At 47.9% G+C, this 21,636-nt stretch overlaps 2 long non-coding RNA genes across 2 annotated transcripts; one reads left to right on the top strand and one right to left on the bottom strand.

Moving 5' to 3' along the window:
* Positions 1-1,926: 1,926 nt before the first annotated feature.
* On the top strand, positions 1,927-3,623 carry LOC123380260. The gene is made up of 2 exons (XR_006585790.1): positions 1,927-2,434; positions 3,075-3,623. It is a non-coding gene; the product is annotated as an uncharacterized LOC123380260 (long non-coding RNA).
* Positions 3,624-4,679: 1,056 nt separating this feature from the next.
* On the bottom strand, positions 4,680-21,411 carry LOC123380376. The gene is made up of 3 exons (XR_006586060.1): positions 21,001-21,411; positions 20,622-20,746; positions 4,680-6,738 (listed from the first exon to the last, which is right to left on the bottom strand). It is a non-coding gene; the product is annotated as an uncharacterized LOC123380376 (long non-coding RNA).
* Positions 21,412-21,636: the final 225 nt, after the last annotated feature.

The following is a 21,636-nucleotide window of genomic DNA, read 5'->3' on the forward strand; positions in this document are numbered from 1 at the left end:
AGGGGGGACTTAATTCACGATCCTGGCAATAGGTCGAGTCTACACTGTAAAAGTGATAAACCTGAAACTCAGGAAGGTGAAATCACTGTCCTAGGGCCATACAGTCAGTTCATAGCAGACCCAGAACTGTAAAAACGCAGGAATCCTACGGAAATGTTTAGGAAAGTCAAAAGTGCTGGGGCGCCTGGGTGGCTCCATCAATTGCCTGAGTCAATTGACTCTTGGTTTCAGCTCAGGTCATGATCTCATGGTTCGTAACTTTCAGCCCCGCATCAGGCTCTGTGCTGACAGTGTGAAGCCTGCTTGGGATCCTTCTCTCCCTCTCTCTCTGCTCCTCCCCTGCTCGCGTGTTCTCTCTCTCTCTCTCTCTCTCTCTCTGTAAATAAACTTTAAAAAACAAAAAAGGGCCATCACAATTCTCCGACCATTATTACCATCTGACAAAGAACTCACGACTACCACTAACATTTACAGTGACAAGGAGATGGCCACAGCCCTGCCCACAGACAAGAAACCAATGTGGGCTTGTGGATGGCCCCTTGCCAGAAATCCTTGCATTAACCTTCCCCATCCTCACCTCGCTCCCCAGAGCACCCGATTGATTGGCCTTCCTGATAATAATACCACAAACTTCTCAGTAGGAAGTGACGCATTGCCCTGAGTGCCTGGGTGGTCCTGAAAACAAGCCATTCACTTCGACACAGTCCACCCCCCAGAGGGAAGCCCCTCCTGCTGGGTTTTCCTAAGTTCCTAAACAATGACAACCTGGTGTGGAAGAAGGCGCCCTGCTCAGGCCCCAGCCATGAATCCCAGCCCTGGCTCTCCACCAACAAGCAGTGTGGTCTTGGCCGGCCATGCCTACTCCTCATCTGGAAAATGAGGGGCTCGGACAGGACCATCTTGAAGGATCCTTCCAGCTCTCAGATTCATAGATTCCACGATCTGACTCACAGAACAGCCACGCGGAGCCAGGCAGCCTCAGAAATTTGCAGTTCCCTAGAGTTCCATAACCTTGACTGAGTTTCTTGGAGTGGATTCAAAAGTTGTGGGAATTAGGGGTGCCTGGGTGGCTCAGTCGGTTGAGCGTCTGACTTGGGCTCAGGTCATGATCTTGTAGTCTGTGAGTTCGGGCCCTGCGTCGGGCTCTGTGCTGACAGCTCAGCCTGGAGCCTGCTTGGAATTCTGGGTCTCCCTCTCTCTCTGCCCCTCCTCCACTTATGCTCTGTCTCTCTCTCTCTCTCTGTCAAAAATAAATAAACATCAAAAGTTGTGGGAATTATACGCCTCATCTGATGTCAGGGAAAGGTACGCATGAGCAGAGGTGCTGTGGTTACAGAGAAATCAAAAGTTCAGATTTTCCAAGACATATCTTATGTTAATTGTTCTGTCCCAGGGTCCCCATAACTACATCTTTCTTGTCAGACTATAGTCCCAGATAGTTAGATCAGAGATAGTTAGATCTTGGTTGGCATAAATCTTCCGGACTTGTACGGGATGCCCAGACTCTGTCCTCATCCTTGACTTGCAAAGACCACTACGTGAATTCTTGTTCTCTGGTTTAATTCTGCAGACATGAGGCATCCGTGCATTTTGCCTCAAAATAACACTATTTGTAGGGCTCTCTCCCATGTAGTATCTCCATTCATGGTTTTAGGGATTGTTCTCTTTGTCTGTAAGCCTTCCAGATAGGTGATGTAGTATGTTGTCCTATTTTACAGATGATAAAATTGAGGTCCAGGAAGGGTTTAGCTTTGCTAGTTAATATCAGAGTCTCTGTTGACCCAATTCCGGTCTTTTGACTTCATTTCCTGTTCAATTTCAATTCAGAACAATTGCCGTTACCGCCCGAAGGAAACGTAGCTACCCCTCAGCGTGGGGTTTCAGATTTGTCGGATATAAAGTAGACTCACTGAGATGAGACAAAGATCAAAAACCAGTTCATAGTCACAGTCAATGACCATAGACCAGTGGGGAAGGTTCGAAGTCGGACTCAGGACTCAGTGCTCAACACACATACAAGCCCTGGGCCTACTGACACTGGTCTGTACGGGCTTCCGAAACCGGAAGCAGCAATCCTTCAGACTGACTCAGGATGGCCTATAATCTCGCCCTCCAGGTGTAGCCCAGCAGCATGGATATCACCCAGGAGCTCACTACCAGTTACCAGCCCAGAGGCACTGAATCAGAATCTACCTTTTAACGAGGGCCCCAGGTGAGTCGTATGCATGCACACTCTACTTAAGAAGCCCTTCTCCGAGCTCCCCTCCACCCATGAGGTTCCACAACGACCGTGTGAGTCCATCTTGTTCGGCAAACTTTGGCCAGCACACCGGCCAAGTGGGGGAGTCCGTGCAAGTCTTGGACACCAACAGTATACAGATGTGGGTCAACAAAGACAAGTACCTCCACTATAGAGTATCCAGCACTGTATGAGGTATGTGGGCGTTCCTTAGGAAGTAGCTGGTTACCCCATGTTATGGGAACAGTGTGACCTTACGGGCGGGGGGGGGGGGGGGGGGGGTGGGGGATGAGGGAGGGATTTCAAAAGCTGGTATCACTGAGCTTTTCACTGCCTGGTACAGATTACGGAGCTGGTTTCCTCCCTCCGCCCTCTCCTTGTCCTTTCTATGTTTCTTACTGGCTCCTCTCTTTGTCTCCTTCCCTCGCCCAACGTGCTCCTGCCCTGCCCACTCCCAATCACACACACACACACACACGCGGATTTTCAAAGTTAAGGAAATGTTGAAGCTCCTCTCTTCTGATTAGGACCCACGAGAGTAGCTACTGCAAAGACATTTGCATTAATTACCACATTAATTTCTTGTCCCGGGGAAAGCTCAGCAAGCCCGAAAGCCTTCCTGCCAGCAAACACCTATGAGCCCTGATGGTGGATGCAGGGGGTCTGGGTTAGCGAGGTGGCAGGGAGAGTGCTGGAAAGGAGCCCCCTGATGGCTTCCGCACAGGTGTTCAGCATCATAGGGTGTTAATTGGGTAACAGGTGGCAGCGCAGAGGGTGGAATGGGCAGCGGAGTGAACGGGGCAGAAGCTGACTGCCGTAACCTAATTTTAAACAGAGTGGAATTTTCCTGCTCCTTCCTTCAGTCTGGGCTGGGAACGCTCAGTCACAACAGAATTTAACGGCGCACCAGCCTTGATAACCGCTAATACGTATAGCTGCTTTCTAAGCGCCCGGCACTCTGCTATGGACATCACGTGCTTTATTCCAGTTCTTCAGAGCGATTCTGCGGGGTAGGTGGGACTCTTGATTTTAAGGATGCTGAAGCCAAGGTGCAGAACAAGATGAAGAACAGCTCAAGGGCACACAGCACGTGGCGGAGGTGGTATTTGTGCATTAACCCACAGCGCGGTGCTGTCTTCCCGTATCGATGTTCACAGGAAAAGCAAGAAGCCTGTTGGACTATGTGTGGACCACCCTCATCGCGAGCGTCCTCCTCAAATCCGGAGGCCACATTTTAAGAGCGGGTAGAGGGACAAGGGAGTTGATCAAACATAGGAGGGCCTAGAAAACATGAGAGAAATGGCTAAATCAGGCTAAATCGATACACTAGTGCCCAAATCGCAGCCTGCCCCTGTTCTTGTTAATAAAGTTTTATTGGAACACAGCCGTGTTGCCTGTGGCTCCTTTCACGCTGCAATTGCAGGACTAAGTCATTGCAACAGAGATTGTACGGCCCGCAGAGTCTAAAGTGGTTACTACTCTGACCCTTCTTAGGAGAAGATTGCCAGCCGCCGGGCTAAATAAATTATGGGCCCTAAGCCTCATTGCAGACACCCTGCTCTAAATCATTACTCAATACTGCCAAAGAAACTGGGGGCGTTTCACCCAAAATGGAAAACTCAAGGGCATATATCTGACATCACATAGAAGTGGATTTATTTGCAAGCCAATGGGTGGGCATATTTTTGGGGTGGTTTCTTTTTGCCCAGCCCCCAAAATGTTCCTAATATTTATGAGTTAACTTAGAGGATGACTAGCTCTCCATCATCAAAAGTACTCAAATGGCCAGGTAAGTACCCATTAGTCATAGTCTGTTCTAAATGATCTGTGTTTCTTTTTGTTTTTTTTTTTTTTTTTTTGAGAGAGAGAGAGAACAAGCAGGGGAGGGGCAGAGAGAGAGAGAGAGAGAGAGAGAGAGAATCCCGAGCAGACTCTGTGCTGTCAGCACAGAGCCGGACTCAGGGCTCAAACTCACGAACCGTGAGATCATGACCTGAGCCGAAACCAAGAGTCGGATGCTTAAGCACCTGAGCCACCCAGACGCCCCCGATCTATGTTTCTTTACAACTCATATGATCTTACAACTTTCAGTATGCATTTCAATCAGACTAATGCATCATGAGAAGTTTTCCTGAGTCTCAGTGTCCTCGTCTTACTAGGGTAAGCTCATCATCCCCTCCCCTTAACTGTTAAGTAACAGTTCACTTATCAAGTGTCAGCAAAGAATAAGCAATTGTACTTCAGTGGATAGAATTCAACCTGTTGTCAAGATGTGTGCATCTTCAAATGTCCTTTTGTTTTCCAAGCTCAACAACAAAAAACAATTCTTTTTTTTAAAGTGTTTGTTTATTTTGATGGGGGGGGAGGGGGGCGGGGAAGGAGAGTGCCCGTGTGAATGGGGGAGGGGCAGAGAGTGCGGGATAGAGAATCCTAAGCAGGCTTCAAGCCATCAGCTCAGAGCCTGACGTGGGGCTCGATCTCAGGAACCACGAGATCACGACCAAAACCACGAGTCGGGTGCAACAACAACAAAATTATTCTTAAGGCCAAAACAGACATAGCTGCTATCAAAAACATGATTTATTTATTCATTGAATATTTACTGAGTGCTACTGGGCACAAGACCAGTACTGTTCCTAGTTTGGGAAGGGACAGAGGGTGTCCAAGCCCTGTGGGAAAACAGCAGGGGAGGGGGCCAGAGTCAGGCTCACCAGCAGGAAAGGGCAGCTGGACAAGCGGTGGCCACCACCTGGGGCTACAGCTTCTATAAAAGGCACCCACGGCCAGAGGGAAAGAGGGAGGCTGAGAGACACACACACAAAGCCTGGGCCAAGGCACCTGCCAATCGGGGATAATTCCCCACTTTCAGCAATGCGGACGAGCCCTGAGCTATCAGGACGAGACCCAATTTCTAAACTGGAGGTTCCAGGAGAGCGGGGGGAGGGGGGGCAGTCACAAAACTACAATCCATCCCGACTCGCCAAGCTGATTTGGACCCTGAGGCCGCCAGTGGCTGACTTTTCTTGGGTCAAAAGAGATTTTCAGTCACCCCGTAGTAGATACAGCACAGAGCAGGCATTCCTGCGGTCTTGGGAGGGCTCCCTGGAGCCCCCACAGGTCGTTTCTGGCATCTCTTGGCTCAGCATTTCTCTCCCACATGGCTGTCCTCTTCTCTGCCTCTCTCCCAGGCAGTAAACAACACAACAGAGTGGCTAAAAATGGTAGCGATGACCCATGATTATTACCGCTCGTGGTCCTCGAGTTGCGCTGGGTTCAGCTCCACGGATGTCACCGGGGTCCCGCCAGGGGTGCAGTCGGACCACAGCTGGGGCCAGGACATCACCTGAAGCCTTGCTGACTCCGCTGACTGGGAAGATCCCAGCGGCTGGGGCTCCCTGAGCAGCCCTCTCTGTTTTCGCACGGTCTCTGCTTGTGGGCCCTCCCGGGTACCAGCTGCGGGGCAGCGCGGGGCTCCAAAGTCAAGAGCCTGGGAGAGAGCTGTTGGAAGCAGTCTTGTCTCTTCCAACGCAGCCTCAAAAGTCATTAGGTGTCATTTCCACCGCTTTCTCTTCAATACAAGTGAGCCACTAAGCTGGGTCCACGTTCACGAGGAGGAGAATTACACTTCATGTTTTGCAAGGACAAGCATCTGTCAAGAGTTGAGCTGTGCCGGGGCGTCTCGGTGGCTCGGTCGGTTGAGCGTCTGACTTCGACTCGGGTCATGGTCTCACAGCTCGTGAGTTCGAGTCCCGCTCGGGCCCTGTGCTGACAGCTCGGAGCCCGGAGCCTGCTTCGGATTCTGTGTCTCCCTCTCTCTCTGCCCCTCCCCTGCTCATGCTCTCTCTCTTTCTCTCTCAAAAAAATAAACATTAAAAAAAATAAAAAAAGAGTTGAGCTGAAGTCCTCAGTGATGGTGCTGCCTCAGCATCCATTTTGTTTGGCCCAGTGGCCTGTGGGGCCTTTGACACTAGTCCCTCACGCGAGCGGATGTCCTAGATAGCAGCCCTCAGGAAGACGAGCAGGTGGAGGTGGTGTCATTGTTTTTCTTTTTTTTAAGTTGATTTATTTTGAAAGAGAGAGAGGGAATGCGTGGGGAACGGGCGGAGAGAAAGAGAGGGAGACAGAATCCCAAGCGGGCTCACCGCATTCAGCACAGAGCTCAACGTGGGGTTCGATCTCCTGAAACGTGAGTTCATGACCCGAGCCAACCAAAATCAAGAGCTACCCAGGCGCCCCCAAAGTGCAAGTTTCTGATGTGAGCCGCCCAGCGGCCCTGGTGAGCAAGTCCCCCCAGACTCCCAGGGTCTTCCCCTCGGGTGGCCCTGAAACTTACCAACGGCTCATGCTTTTTTGAACTGACCAATCCGACCGTAGCTCGGGAACCCCAAAGCACTGCCTTCACAGATCTTAACAAAGGCACGTTTCCGGGTCCTGCCGTCCTCTCCGCCTACACGCTGCCTCGACCTCCCTCCAGGCGAGCTGCGGGCTTTTTCCAGGACCTGTGAGTGATAAATATCTCAGGTTCCCTCGTGGTCTGTTTTCAAACTGCAGCACGCCATCCAAGACCCCGGGACTCCACGTAACGAATACTAATTTTGCAAAGTCACAACAGTGTCCTAGACTTTGAAGACGCATTTTAAAACTCTTGACGCCAGCCCTACCTTAATATCCATCCGTTGTCCCCGTCGCCTTCAGAAGAAATTTTCAGGCTTCCCGGGCAGGCTCTCGGGGCCTTTCTTGACCTGCACGCCGGCTGGCTGACTGGCTGGATTTCATTCAGCCTCAGCCCTCCACGCCTCTGCCCCTCGCCACCTCGCACCTGAGCGCCAGTCGCACCAAATGACTCTCGGGTGCCCGCCTGAATGTGCCAGGGCCTGGCCCACTTCCCGCACTTCTGCACCCGGATGCCCCTTTGCCTGGAGTGCGCCCATCTCCCGTGGCACCCCGCGCCCCACCGCTTACTCGAAATCATTTACAATGCAGCTCCGAGAGGTGCCCTCTGACCATCATCCCATCCTGTGGAGTCTGGAGCCCGTCGGTTGCCCCATCACACACGTGTGTCTTTGTACCACACTTACTTCCCGGCAGTGTTTCTGCCTTGGGCTTGCCTGCATCCTGAAGGACACGGCGGTCTCCTTGAGCACATGGGTCAGGTTTTATTCGGACGCCTATCAGCTTCTGTCAAACCCAGCATATGGCAGGCCCTCAAAACATGATGAATGAATGAATGAGGGTCAACAGTCCTCAAAAGTCCTACCATGGTGCTTAGAATTCGGATTATATATTCTCAAGATATATATCTTTGCATACGCTTGTATAAGGATGTATGTATAAAGATCTATGGTCTTGAGGCACCTGGGTGACTCAGTTGGTTAAGTGTCTGACTCTTGGAATCAGCTCAGGTCTTGATCTCGAGGTCGTGACTTCAAGCCCTGCACTGAACTTAAAAACAATCAAAAAAAAGATGGGGCACCTGGGTGGCTCAGTTGGTTAAGCATTGACTCTTGATTTCAGCTCAGGTCATGATCTCATGGTCATGAGATCAAGCCCCACGTCGGGCTCCATGCTGAGTGTGGAGCCTGCTTAAGATTCTCTCTTGCCCTCTGCCCCTCTCCCCACCCGGTGCTCACTCTCGCTCTCTCTCTCTCTCTCTCTCTCTCTCTAAAAAAAAAAATAACTTACTTCATAAAGATATAGGGTCCTCTCTCTCTAGGTTTATTTACATATGAGAAAATCATTCTGAAAGCTTCTTGGTCACTATGACCTATCCACAGCAGTGTTTAGTGAGGGGTCTTCTAGAAACCAGAGCCTGATGCTTTGTGAGACACAAATATAGGGCAGGAAAATTGTGGTAAAAGGAAAATGAGACAAGGAAAGGTTTAAGGCAATGTATCAGCATGCTGGCTACTGTTCATGACCACCACAAAGAGGCAGAGCAGATCTTTGAGGGGGTGTTTACTTGGCATGCGGCATGCGTCCAGGAAGGCTGTCTAGAGAAGACAGTGAGGGAACCAGTCTGCCCAGCTTCCACCAACCTCTGGTCTCCCATTGGTCAGAGATCACCCCGTGGGGGGTTAACTCTCCCACAGTTTTACAAAAAAAGGAATTTAAGTTGCAGTAGAGGCATCAGAGGAAATGCCAAAGGTGGGTGCCGTATACAAGTAGCCTTTCACAGGGCGCACTACAGAGCAGTGTCCCTCAAACTGTGTTGAGTGACATTTAAAAAAAAAATTCCAACCTATGACGGGCAGATGATTGTGTGACACGCAAGAAAAATGATTTACTTGAGAAATGACATTCCCAAAAAACCTACAAAATACACTCTGAGTACAACTGCTACAGAACATGTGAGTCACTCTTGGCGGGGACCAGAGGGAAGCTTTATGGCAAAATAAATGTAAAAACACTGTGTGCTTCCTGTCGCCTGCTCCCTGGGCGTCCCTGCAGGTCCTGGGTTGTGAGATAGTCTGCAGTATGAGAACAGGAAGTAGCGAGAGGGGACGTCCTTGCCTTGTACTTGACCTTCATGGGAAAGCTCCAGGTTTCTTACTGTGAAGTAGGATAGCTATAGTTTTTTGCAGATATTCTTTTTTTTTTTTGAAGTATATATTTTTTTAATTTTTGGAGACGGCGATAGAGAGCGAGCAGGGGAGGCAAAGCAGAGAGAGAGGAAGACAGAATCCCCAGCAGGCTCCGCGCTGTCAGCACAGAACAGTGCTCAGGAACAGTGAGATCGTGACCTGAGCCGAAATCGAGAGTCGGCCACTGAATCGACTAAGCCACCCACGTGGCTAGATATTCTTTAGATATTCTTTATCGAGTTGAAGAAGTCCCCCTCTATTCCTCGTTTCCTGACAGCTTTTATCATGAATGGGTCTTGGGTTTTGTCAAATGCTTTTTTCTGTATCTATTGATATGATCGTGTGTTTTTTTCTTTTTGAGCCTGTGGATGCGATGGAGCACATTAACTGATTTTTTAATATGGTGCCAGCTTTGCATACCTGGGATAAACCCCATCTGGTCTTGGTGTATAATCTTTTTTCCACATTGTAGGTTTTGACTTGCTAATATTTTACGGAGGATTTTTACAGCTGTGTTCATGAGAGATACCGGTCTGTAGTTTTCTTCTGAAGTCTTTGTCCGGTTTGGTATTCGGGTGAGAAGAGTTCAGCTTCTATCCTCGGAAAGAAACTGGAGACTCGGTGTAATTTCTTCCTTAAATGTGTGGAAGAATTCATAAGTGAACCTGTCTGAACCTGGTGCGTACTGTTTAGGGAGATTTTTTTTTTTTAATTTTTTTTTCAACGTTTATTTATTTTTGGGACAGAGACAGAGCATGAACGGGGGAGGGGCAGAGAGAGAGGGAGACACAGAATCGGAAACAGGCTCCAGGCTCTGAGCCATCAGCCCAGAGCCTGACGCGGGGCTCGAACTCACAGACCGCGAGATCGTGACCTGGCTGAAGCCGGACGTTTAACCGACTGCACCACCCAGGCGCCCCTGGGGAGATTATTAATTATTGGCTCAATTTCTTGAATGATATGGGCCTATTCAGTTCGTCTGTCTCTTCTTCTGTGGGTTTTGGTACCTGTGTCTTTCGAAGAATTGGTCCATTTCATCTAGATTTTCAAATTTGCGGGCATGCGGTTGTTCACAGCATTCCTTTATCATCCTTTTAGTGTCCGTGGTCTCTGTAGTGCTGTCTTTTCTGTCATTCCTAATCTCAGTAATCTATGTTCTCTTTCTTTCTTAGTCTGGCTAGGGGCTCGTTGATTTTATTGATATTTTCAAGGGACCAGTTTTTAGTGTCATTGATTTTCTCTACTGATTTCCTGTTTTCAATTTCATTAACTTTTGCTTTAGTTCTTATCATTTCTTTTCTTCTGCCTACTTTGGATTTAATTTGCTCTTCTTTGTCCAGTTTCCCAAGGTGCAAACTTATTGATTTTAGATCTTCTCTTCCAATAAATGTATTTTTTTTCAACGTTTATTTATTTTTGGGACAGAGAGAGACAGAGCATGAACGGGGGAGGGGCAGAGAGAGAGGGAGACACAGAATCGGAAGCAGGCTCCAGGCTCTGAGCCATCAGCCCAGAGCCCGACGCGGGGCTCGAACTCACGGACCGCGAGATCTGACCTGGCTGAAGTCGGACGCTTAACCGACTGCGCCACCCAGGCGCCCCCCAATAAATGTATTTAACGCTATACATTTCCCTATAAACACTGCTTTTGTTGAGTCTCACACATTTTGATGTAAACATCTATTTCAATTTCTTTGGAAAGTTCTTCTTTGACCCATGTATTATTTAGAAGGGTGTTGTATAATGTTCACATATTTTGAGATTTTTCTAGTTGTCTTTCTGGTACTGACATAATGGGTTTAAACCCATTATGGTCTGAGAGCAGACGCTGCATGATTTCTATTGTTTTAAATTTGTTAAGTTCTGTTTCATGGCCCAGAACGTGTTCTGTCTTGGTGAATGTCACATGTGAGCTTGAGAAGAATGTGATTCGCTGTTGTTGGATGAAGTAGTCTACAAACGTCAATTGTATCCAGATGATTGACCATATTGTTGATTTCAACTCTGTCCTTAGTTGTCTTCTGCCTGCTGGATCTGTCCACTTCTGAGTGGGGGGGGTGTTGAAGTCACCTGTGTCATCCCATGTGAAGTCCCATGAGTCACTGTGACAGTGAATTCATCTATTCCTTCTATCAGTTTTTGCTTCATGTACTTTGACGCTCTGTTACTAGGCACATACACAGTAAAGATCTGATGCCTTGGGGAGTCTGGGTGGCTCAGTCGGTTACGGTCCAACTTCGGCTCAGGTCATGATCTTGCAGTTCATGAATTCAAGCCCCACATTGGGCTGTCTGATGTCAGCACAGAGCATGGTTCAGACCCTCTGCCCCCCTTTCTCCCTGCCCCTCCCCTCTCAAGCATGCTCATGTGCACTCTCTCTCTCTCAAAAATAAATAAACATTAAAAAAAATTTTTTTAAGATGTGACCCCTCTATCATTATGTAATGCCTTTTTTAAAATCCCTGATAACTTTCCTTATTTTGAAGTTGCTCTGTCTGAAATAGAGCCACCCTTACTTTCTTAAAAAAAATTTTTTTTTAACGTTTATTCATTTTTGAGAGAGAGAGACAGAGCCTGAGTTGGGGAGGGGTAGAGAGACGGGGAGACACAGAATCCGAAGCAGGCTCCAGGCTCTGTGCTGTCAGCACAGAGCCCGATGCGGGGCTTGAACCCACTGACTACGATATCATGACCTGAGCTGAAATTAGACGCTCAACCGACTGAGCCACCCAGGCACCCCTCTTACTTTCTTAGTGTTACCGTGGTATATTTTAAAGACTTTAACATATTAATCATTTTTGTTTTAAATTCCCAGTCCGATAATTCCAACCTCCCTGCCATACCTGGTTCTGATGCTTGTTCTGTCTGTTAAAATTGTGGGTTTTGCCTTTTGGTTTGTCTGGTAATTTTTTTTTCTTGATAGTTGGTCACGATCGGCCTTTAGTAATGTGGTTGCTGAGGTGTGGGGGGGGGGCATTCTATAGTCCTATGATTAGGTCCAGTCTTTAAGCAAGCCTGCACCCCTGGATGTGAGCTTCACGAGGGTTTCTAAGGTTTTCCTTCTCCTCCCTTAATGGCGAGAGGATGGCCGGAGTGGGCTAGAGTTGGACATTTCTCTCCCCCAGGTCAGTTAGGCTCTCATTAACCAGTTTCCCCTGAGGGCAGGCATTGTTAAAAAGAGCATAAGGCTCTGGGTTATTTCAAAATAGTTCTTTTTTTTTTTTTTAATGTTTATTTATTTTTGAGACAGAAACAGAGCATGAACAGGGGAGGGGCAGAGAGGAAGGAGACACAGAATCCGAAGCAGGCTCCAGGCTCTGAGCTGTCAGCACAGAGCCCGACGCGGGGCTCGAACTCACAGACCGCGTGATCATGACCTGAGCCGAAGTCGGAAGCTCAACCGACTGAGCCACCCAGGCGCCCCTCAGAATAGTTCTTTTCCCCTCTCCCTGCAAGAAGCGCTTAAGGATTTTTCTCCAAAATTTACTGCAGGAACCTGGTCAAGCTCTTGGAGGAAAATCTCACGATATTGTGGGGGTCCCCCTATGACTGGGTCTCCCTGAAGTTTCCATTCTCAGACTTGCCCACACAGAACCTCCAACGATTTGTCAGTAACAGCTCAGGTTCTCTTACCCCCGCACTGGTTTCCAAGATGGTTTCCACTCACGAGTCTCCACCCTGGGAAGCTGTGACTCTCTGTATTCATCCGACCGTCTCTACCAACTTGGGGGTTGTGGTTTGCCCTGTGTCCTCAGCTCTCTTACAGATCCCAGAAAAGTTGTTGATTTTTCAGTCTGTTCAGCTTTTTACTTGCACATGCAGAACCAGAAACCAGCAGTCCTTGCCTTTTTTAAAGTAAAACGTTTTAAAGTAATAGATAAATAAATGTAAAATCTACGTTTTAGAAGTGCCATAAAGTTGGAAAACAAATGACAGCTGGGGGAAAAGTATTTTCAATTCACATTCCATACAAAGTCCAATGTCCTTAATAGAAAATGGACAGACGACAAGAATACGATTTGAAAAATAAATACAAATGCCTTTTAAGTATTTAAAAAGATGTTTAAATGTGTACAAAGTATTCAGAAAGTGCTTATTTAACTGCTACCTGTTGTTTGTATTGTTATTACCTTTTCAAATAAATGCAAAGGAAAGCTATGAGATTTCATGTTTTATTTTTCAGATTGGCAAAGATTTTTTAAAAATCTGGCTAACATCTATTGGCAAAGGTATGAGCATTTCCACATTGTTGCTGAGGGTGTAATTTGATATAGTTTGTTTGGAAAGAAATTAGCAATATCTATCAAAATTTAAAAGACATGGGGCGCCTGGGTGGCACAGTCGGTTAAGCGTCCGACTTCAGCTAGGTCACGATCTCGCGGTCCGTGAGTTCGAGCCCCGCGTCAGGCTCTGGGCTGATGGCTCGGAGCCTGGAGCCTGTTTCCGATTCTGCATCTCCCTCTCTCTCTGCCCCTCCCCCGTTCATGCTCTGTCTCTCTCTGTCCCAGAAATAAATAAACGTTGAAAAAAAAATTAAAAAAAAAAAAGACATATATCCCTGATCTAGCAATTTCAATTCTAGGATTGACCCCTCAGATATATGTGTGCCCAGATATGTGGGTAGAAGAATGTTAACTGCAGAATCTTTAGTTAGTGTAAAAATCTGGAAACACATATACAACCTGATACAGCAATATAATAAAATACTATCTAACTTTTTAAAAGAATAAGGTGGGCCTATAACATGGCCATGGAGAGAGTTTGAAGATGTAATGTGAAGGGGGAAAAGTACAGAAAAAAGACTATGCAACTGTTTATGTCAAAAAAGGTATAGGGGCGTCTGGGTGGCTCAGTCGGTTAAGCGTCCGACTTCAGCTCACGTCATGATCTCGCGGTTCGTGGGTTCGAGCCCCGCATCGGGCTCTGTGCTGACAGCTCGGAGCCTGGAGCCTGCTTGGGATTCTGTGTCTCCCTCTCTCTTTCTCTCCCCCCCTCACTAGGACCATCTTGGAACCCTAGTGCCTCTCAGAGCTCACAGAGCCATCCCTACTCCACTCTGAGTTCTTTACAGCTGCCCCCTAAATAAGCCAAATCTCATGTCCCCACTCTAGCAAAACCCATGGACCACTTTCCCTCCTTGAGCTTGAGAAATCTCTTTCCTGCTCTCCCTTCTCCAAAATATTGCTTCTCTCCCCCAGAGACGCCTAGCATAATGGGTTGAGATTTTCCCAAAGGACGGGATGAGAGAATGTTCTCAAGCAGCCTCTAAAAGCCGATTCTACAACACCCACCTCTCTTCAGGCAGACGAGTATGGAGGGCCCGTCTCCCTGCTTAGAATGAAGACAGTCAACATTTCTGACAAAAATGAAATTACCATCTCAACATACACTCCTGACGCACCTACAAGGTAAGAATCGCTATCGGTAGAGGTTGTGTCCTCTCCCCAAGAGATTATTTGTCATCGGAGGCCTCGGGTCCAGAGAGAGGAACAATGGAGATTCAGTCTATGGTCCGAGAATCATAGCTGACCTAAGCTAATGATCTCAGGTCCAGGTAGAATAGAACTGAGTTAGTCCACACTCGTGATGGAAATAGAGTTGGAGCCGGAGGAGGCTGGGAACACTGTCAGACCATGATTGAAGGAAGAGAGTGGGAGAAAAGGTTGGGTAGAAGCATCCTAAATTGTTAGGCAGTCGTGTGGGGTTTTTTTACATAAATGTTTATTTATTTATTTTTGAGAGAGAGCACGAGGGCAAGTGGGGTAGGGCCAGAAAGAGAGGGAGACAGAGGATCGGAAGCGGGTTCAGGGCTGTCAGCACGGAGCCCGACATGGGGCTTGAACCCATGAACTACGAGATCGCGACCTGAGCCCAAGTCGGGCGCTTAGCCTACGGAGCCACCCAGGCGCCCCCTAAATTGCCACGCGGTTAATGGATGTTTCAAGAAGACCAACTGGGAGGCCTTGAGGCAAAGTCAGAGGATGCAAGAATTCTAGGCCTTTCAGGAAGAGATCTGCCTTAGTAGCCCTGCCACTCGTCACTGGCAGGAGCAGTCCCTACATGGATGTGGTGGTGGGATTTCAAGATCGAGCAGCCGCAGCCCCGGGGAAGTCATGCTGCTCTGTAAAGATCTCCAGGGGCCTACGCATGACTACCACAAGACGACTGTCCAGGCCGCAAAGGGAAGAGCCTGGGAGCATGTATGGCAGAAGGACAAAGGGCTTAAGGAAGAAAAACCTTCCCCTTCCACACATGTCCCCCCGATGAGGAAAATAAAAAGGACCTGAGGTTTAAGGGTGGTTTTAAGAGGCAGCATGGGGTGATGGAAAGACCACTGGCTTGACAGTTGGCGAAAGGTTCTGAACGTGGCGTTCAGAACCACGTCTGAATGCCACGTTCGTCAATGCCACGACAGGACGAGAAAACTTTGCTCACCTGGTTACTGTCTTTGCAAGGGCTCCAAGACACTATGCCGTGGATATTTTCAGAGTCTTTGATAAAACTGTTATTCTGCAGGCCCTGCCCTCCCCTGCCCTCTCTTCATGGATATAGAATCCAAGGGCAGGGAGAGGACACTTTGAGTGGCACCCTCTCCTCTCCACCCCGGCGGACATGGTGTTGACTTCTGTCTGCCAGCCCGCCGCCCTTCTCCCTCGGGGTAAGTCCTTCCTCAGGGGGCTCCTCAGCCCCTCATGTAGACCAGCCCCTAGAGATCAACCCCTAGTTCTCCAGCCACGTCCCTCCGTGTCCGTATCCGAGACCATTTATTCTTATCTTGCTGCAGGAAGCCGGACGCTGTTCCGGCTTTTTCTAAAGCCCAGCTTCTCTCAAAACACTTCCCAAAGGGAATCCCGAATAAAAACTTGTCTGAGGAGACCCTGCTTCACTGCCCCGTTTCTACCTCTTCCTGAAACAGGGAGAAGGGAGAGGAACTGGCAGCACCCTCCATGGCCACTCACCTCCATCCAAGTGAGGCTCTGAAGCTACAGCACTTTTAAGGGCCGTTCCCTGAGAAATAGAGACAGAGAACCATTAAAAGCTAGCGTCATCCTCTGTGACGTTGCCAGGCCTCGCCACTGAAGCAGAAAAAAAAATCCGAATGCTTTTGGTATCGTAACAGGGACGAGGGTTTAAGAACAGAAGGACAAACGCAGAGCCTTGCCTACCGGGGGGAAATATTTTTCCCCGTGTGGGTTTGGATGGTACTGTCTTCAGGAAAAATCTAACGTTTGTCTTCAAGGAAGGCTCTTTTTTTTAATTTTTTTTTTCAACGTTTATTTATTTTGGGGACAGAGAGAGACAGAGCATGAACGGGGGAGGGGCAGAGAGAGAGGGAGACACAGAACCGGAAACAGGCTCCAGGCTCTGAGCCATCAGCCCAGAGCCCGACGCGGGGCTCGAACTCACGGACCGCGAGATCGTGACCTAGCTGAAGTCGGACGCTTAACCGACTGCGCCACCCAGGCGCCCCAAGGAAGGCTCTTATGTAACTGGTCAACCCGTGAGGCCATGGGCTACAGCAATTCTCACTGGTGGAAAGATCGAAAATGAACCAAGCGCCAACACGCACGGCCAACCATAGCACCCAAGCTCTTCCTTTCCCTAGAATATGCAACACTGGGCCGACTCCAGCTTTTCTGCCCATCTGGCTAAAGCACAGAGTGACAGAAAGATCAAAGGACTAAGGAAGGAGCCAGAAGTGAGAGCTCCTCCTCTGGAATGAAGTAGGGCTTCCCTAATGGATCTTAGGACAGTGGCTTTTATAAATCCTGCCTCAACAAGTGAAAAACAGAACTAGCCTGCAATCCGGCAATGGCATTACTGGATATTTACCCAAAGAATACAAGAACACTAATTCCAAAGGGATACATGCGCCCCTATGTTAATAGCAGCATTATTTATAATCGCCAAGATACAGAAGCAGCCTAAGTGTGCATCGATTGATGAATGGAAAACGAAGATGTGGTATATATAAACAATGGAATAGTATTCAGCCATAAGAAAGAATGAAATCTCGGCCATTTGCATCAACGTGGATGGAGCTGGACGGTATCATGCTAAGCGAAATAAAGTCAGAGAAGGACAAATACCATATGATTTCACTCATACGTGGAATTTAAGAAATAAAACAAACAAGCAAAGGGGAAAAAGGAGAGAGACACAAACCAAGAAACGGACTCTTAGTTATAGAGAATAATCTGATGGTTCCCAGCGAGGAGGTGAGTGGGGAGACGGGGGGTAAGGAGGGCATCTGTTGTGATGAGCACCAGGTGATATATGGGAGTGGTGAGTCACTATATTGTACACCTGAAACTAATATGACACTGTATGTTAAACTGGAATTAAAAACTTTTAAGATAGGTGGATGGATGGATGGATGGATGGATAGGTAGGTAGGCAGATAGATAGACAGATACATACATACATAGATACATACACAGACAGATACATACATACAGATACATACATACATACACAGATACACACATAGACAGAGAGTTAGATATTAGATAGAATCCTGCCATATGCAACAACGTGAAGGACCCTAAAGGACATGTAAGTGAAATAGACTAGATACAGAAGGACAAATACTACATGATTCCACTTATGTGAAGTATCGAAAATAGTCAAACCCAGGGGTGCCTGGGTGGCTGAGTCAGTTAAGCATCTGACTCTTGATTTTGGCCCAGGTCATGATCTCATGGTTTGTGAGCTTGCCCCGCATCGGGCTCTGGGCTGACAGCATAGAGCCTGCTTAGGATTTTCTCTCTCTCTCTCTCTCTCTCTCTCTCTCTCTCTCTCTCTCTCTGCCCCTGCCCCACTTATGTGCGCTCTCTCTCTCTCTCTCTCTCTCTCTCTGCCCCTGCCCCACTTATGTGCGTGCTCTCTCTCTCTCTCTCTCTCTCTCTCTCTCTCTCTCTCTCATAAATAAATAAATAAATAGTCAAATCCATAGAAACAAGGAGTAGAATGGTGGTTGCAGGGACCAGGGAGAGTGGGAAACGGGGAGTCTCTGTCCAGTAGCTATAGTTTCAATCATGCAAGATGGATACATTCTAGAGATTGCTGTACGGCATTGTACCTACAGTTAATGACACCGTACAATACGTTTAAAAATGTAAGAGGGTAGATCTCATGCTCAATATTCTTGCCACAATAAAAAAAAATGCAAACGGGGACCAAAATATGTTTGATGAATGCATATGAGTAAGTAAATAAATACATAAATACATTTATTTAAAAAAAAATTAAGCCCCATACACATCAACTGGTTCTAATCCTGAGTGCAATAACAGATCACAGCACCAGGATCCATCAAGAACCCAAATGAAACACCAGTATTCGTTTTTTTGAACTCAGTAGAGGCTAAAAAGAAAAATCGGGTCCCCATAAAAGCAGCTCTAACTTTCCTACGTCATCTAGCACAGTCCTCGGAATATAATAGATATACAATAAATCTTTGCTCTGGGCTTCATTAGTTTTCCTTAGCATTGAATGTTCATGTATCTGGGTTTATACTTGTGGCCGGTTTCCTCAGTTACAAGTCCTGGATAAAATCTCTTAGAAAACGTAAACATCGGGGCGCCTGGGTGGCGCAGTCGGTTAAGCGTCCGACTTCAGCCAGGTCACGATCTCGCTGTCCGTGAGTTCGAGCCCCGCGTCAGGCTCTGGGCTGATGGCTCGGAGCCTGGAGCCTGTTTCCGATTCTGTGTCTCCCTCTCTCTCTGCCCCTCCCCTGTTCATGCTCTGTCTCTCTCTGTCCCAAAAATAAATAAAAAACGTTGAAAAAAAAATTAAAAAAAAAAAAAAAGGAAACGTAAATATCATGAAAATTTCACCCCGTGGCTTTCAACTCCCTGAGGTCACTGGAGCCAGTACTTCGCATCTCCTGGCCACGTACAAATGAGCTCTTAGATCTGATGGCGGTTCCAGGCCCGTGCTCTTCTTTTCCCGAATAATCCTTTAACTGTGATTTGGAATAACCATAGGGCTGTTATCGGCAGCGGAAGGGAGTGCAGGGGGAAAGCTGTGAGCAGGCTTGGTGGGTTGGCAGCTGCTGGGATTTTCTCTCAGTGCAGCAGTTGTGGGGAGTTCTATGTTTCTGCACAGACACATTCCCTTGGCAAACAGACTGTTCTTTTTGATTCCTGCCTCCAACAGACTGGCGGCAGTGCACGCAGGAAGGCGGAGACCTGCTCCTCCAGGAATGTGAGCCAGCCCCTAGGGACGCAGGGCCCACGCCGAACCTCAAAAAAGCCTCCGAAAGGTGTGGATGAACACACAAATGAAAAGGGGCGCGTGCGTTTCTTCCTTTAAAAGGAAGGAAATCCTGACACCTGCTATACCATGGATGAACCTTGAGGACGTTACGCTAAGTGAAATAAGCCAGTCACAAAAAGACAAATACTGTATGATCTGTTCATATGCAGTACAGAGAACGTCAAACTCAGAGAGATAGAACAGCCAGGGGCTGGGGCGGGGGGAGTTATTATTTACATTAACGGGTACAGAGGTCCCACTTGGGAAGATGAAAACAAACTAAAGGTGGGGGTAGTGGTTGTTACACAACAATGTGATTATTTTATGTCGCTGAACTGTAGGCTCTACTTTTTTCTTAAGTTTATTTATTTTGAGAGACACAGAGCGCAAGCGAGGGAGGGGCAGAGAGGGAGGGTGAGAGAGAGAATCCCAAGCAGACTCCGGGCTGTCACTGCAGAGCCGGATGTGGGGCTTGAACTCAGGAAGCCTCAAGATCATGACCTGAACCGGAACCAAGAGTCAGAAGCTCAACCAACTGAACCACCCAGGTGCCCCTGAACGGTACACTTTAAAATGGTTAAAAACTTCCCAAATTTTTATGTCATGTAACTTTCACATTATGTATATTTTACCATGTTAAAAATATTATACTTATTTGATAATTTGATGCATCAGAAAATCTTTCTCGGGGCGCCTGCCTGGCTCAGTTGCTCATTTGGTTAAGGGACCGACTTCGGCTCAGGTCATGATCTCACGGTTTGTGAGTTCGAGCCCCGCATCAGGCTCTCTGCTGTCAGCGCAGGACCCACTTCAGATCCTCTGTGTACCCACCCCTGTCACTCCGCTGCTTACAGTTTCTCTCTCAAAAATAAACATTAAAAAGAAAAAATCTTTCTTGGGGCTCCTGGGTGACAGTCAGTCAAGTGTCCGACTTCGGCTCAGGTCATGATCTCGTAGCTTGTGAGTTCAAGCCCTGCATCAGGCTCTGTGCTGATGGCTCAGAGCCTGGAACCTGCTTCGGATTCTGTGTCTCCCTCTCTCTCTGTCCCACCCCTGCTCTCTCTCTCCTTCAAAAATAAATAAACATTAAAAAAAATTTTTTTTAATCTTCCTCTCTCCCTCCCCCACCTCACTCTTTTCCTATACCTCATCTCAAATTCTCCGTTAAATCTGAACGTTTGGCATATATGTGTCACTTAAAATACGCAGGTGTGGGTCCAAGATATCACGATTTTAGATAACAAGAAACAGGGCCCCTGGGTGGCTCAGTCAATTAAGTGTCTAACTCTTGGTGTCGACTCAGGCCATGATCTCACGGTTTGGGAAGTTTGAGCCCTGCATCTGGCCCTACACTGGCATCGAGGAGCCTGCTTGGGCTTCCCCCTCTCTCCCCCTCTCGCTGCACCTCCCCTGTTTGTGCTATCTCTGTCTCTCTCAAAATAAATAAATAAACTTAAAAAAAAAAAAAGCAAGAAAAAGTAAGGCTTACTACTTCCCCATGTTTCAGAGCTGGTGACCCAGGGATGAACTTCATAACCTACCATCCCTCCTAGGGGAGAGGTCACAGAGCTCAGCCTCCATCCTGGCAACACGTAAGTACCCTTTCTGCCAGATGAACCAGTTGGTTGCAAACATGAACTCCTTGAGTAGGCATTTCAGGATAGCCCTGGAAGAAAGAAAAAAAAGTCTATGACTAAAAACAGGTCAAACCAGTAAACAGAAAACAGCGTCGGCTCCCCTATTTCTATTGGGACATACCCAATGCCTTTAGATAATCAGATCTGACTCTGAGTCCCCCTCTGTCCCAGAAAGGGGCCCCTCTCCCTGTCCATAGTCTCTTCTCTGAACCTCTCACCCTTCCCCACTGTATATCCCATTCCCAGCCTTCCTGAATTTAGAGCTTGAGTCTCATTTTCTCACCTCATCATTGGGTAATAACCCTTGGCATCACATACGGCTTTGGCATCGCCTTGGTTTAGTTTGGTTTTTGCCTCGTTCACCACAACATAGTTTCCCCCCCAGCATTTGGCCACCAGGACCTGGGATCTGTACTTCTTCCAGGAACTCATGAGTAGTGTCCCGGCAGACTCCCCTAGCCTGGCAGACACCTTCTCACTTTTTCTGTTTCTTCGGCCATGTTGCCGGGGCAACCGGAACATCAGCCCAACCAATCTTAGGCGCGGGCTGTGTGGACAAGAAAGCATGGCAGTTACCGTGTAGACATGTTTATGCCTGGTATGCCATGTGACAGTGACGGCAACAGGTCACGTGTCTGGACATGACCTTGACACTTTAGACATGTCACCATGCAATCCTAAAAGCAGGATTTTTTTTTTTTAATTTAAGATGGAGAGCAAAAAAGGAAATGGCCTTAAACTGGAAAGATCGGGGTGCCCGGGTGGCTCAGTCGGTTGGGCGGCCAACTTCGGCTCAGGTCGTGATCTCACAGTCCGTGAGTTCGAGCCCCGTGTCGGGCTCTGTGCTGACAGCTCAGAGCCTGGAGCCTGCTTCCAATTCTCTCTCTCTCTGCCCCTCCCCTGCTCATGCTCTGTCTCT

This window comes from Felis catus, chromosome D1 (assembly GCF_018350175.1).
Source record: "Felis catus isolate Fca126 chromosome D1, F.catus_Fca126_mat1.0, whole genome shotgun sequence".
Taxonomy (NCBI): domain Eukaryota; kingdom Metazoa; phylum Chordata; class Mammalia; order Carnivora; family Felidae; genus Felis; species Felis catus.